A 1,044-nucleotide genomic window follows, 5' to 3' on the forward strand; every position below is an offset into this window, starting at 1 on the left:
GTGGTTCCTCCCAGCAAGGATGTGGCTGCTGCTGAAGCATCCCTCAAATCCATGACACACTTTGCTTCCTCTGCTGCTATCTGTGCCTGGAAATGCTGCTAACGCTCATCGGGAGAAAAATGCCCTGTCCTTTCACTCTTAGGCCCAGGGATTCAACACCTCTTCTTTTGCAGCATGCTGACATAAGTGAATATGTCAGGCGGCTGAACAGCGCCGTGATGAGTCTTTTAATTTTAACCCGGTTCTTTTGTCTGAAGGCCCCAAGAAGTAACACTCAGGATACTGAAATCAGCTTTAAGTAGATTTATTTTCTTCTGGTTAGATGCAGAGTTATTACAGCGCTGGGCCCTGAGAGATGGCAAGTCTCCAAGAGCATCGATCATCACCAAACGTTTACATTTATCTTCTCGGGCTGGGACTGCCCTGTACATGGGTGGTACAATATACGTCAATATTCTAGAATGTTCATATAGGCAATATGTGTGTGTGTTGTTATCTTCTGTGTTCAGGCGTTTTTCCAAAGATGGACATGCAGTTATAGCTGACATGACACTTATCTAATGCAATCTGCTCTTGCACAACCATCTAAGAAAATAAGTGACACTACAAGTTGAACTTCAGCTGAAAATTATAACTTTTATGCGAGTATAATAGTAAGGTTAATACTGATATATGGGATTGCTAATAAAACATAAACAGTCATAATCAACTTTATCATTATAAATGCAAAATAATACTGACAGTAAATAAAACAACTGCAACTCCTGAAATCCAATTCTAACAAGTCTCTCTGAACAGGTAGTTGAAATCCTGCACAGAGACCAATCTGAGGAGCCTACCTCAGCTGCTGTGGACAGCTGGGTCTACCGCAAGGTGAACAAACTCCACTGGTTCGAACCACGGTGGCAAGGACCCTTCAAGGTAGCAGAAAGCACCACACACTGTGTTAAACTGTGGCTCACTGATAACAAGTTAAGTAACTGGATCCATAAAACACACTGCACACCAGCAGAGGATCCCACTGTTCATACAGTAAGCCAGGTC

At 42.8% G+C, this 1,044-nt stretch overlaps 1 protein-coding gene across 1 annotated transcript in view; it reads left to right on the plus strand.

Moving 5' to 3' along the window:
- The window catches only part of LOC109963562 (uncharacterized), a 10,722-nt gene that overhangs the window by 1,789 nt on the left and 7,889 nt on the right, over positions 1-1,044 (plus strand). The window contains exon 2 of the mRNA XM_020606190.1: positions 799-921. The gene's annotated coding sequence lies outside the window, so the exon portion shown is untranslated. The remainder of the gene's footprint in view (positions 1-798; positions 922-1,044) is intronic.

This window comes from Monopterus albus, unplaced genomic scaffold (assembly GCF_001952655.1).
Source record: "Monopterus albus unplaced genomic scaffold, M_albus_1.0 scaffold4.1, whole genome shotgun sequence".
Classification (NCBI taxonomy): domain Eukaryota; kingdom Metazoa; phylum Chordata; class Actinopteri; order Synbranchiformes; family Synbranchidae; genus Monopterus; species Monopterus albus.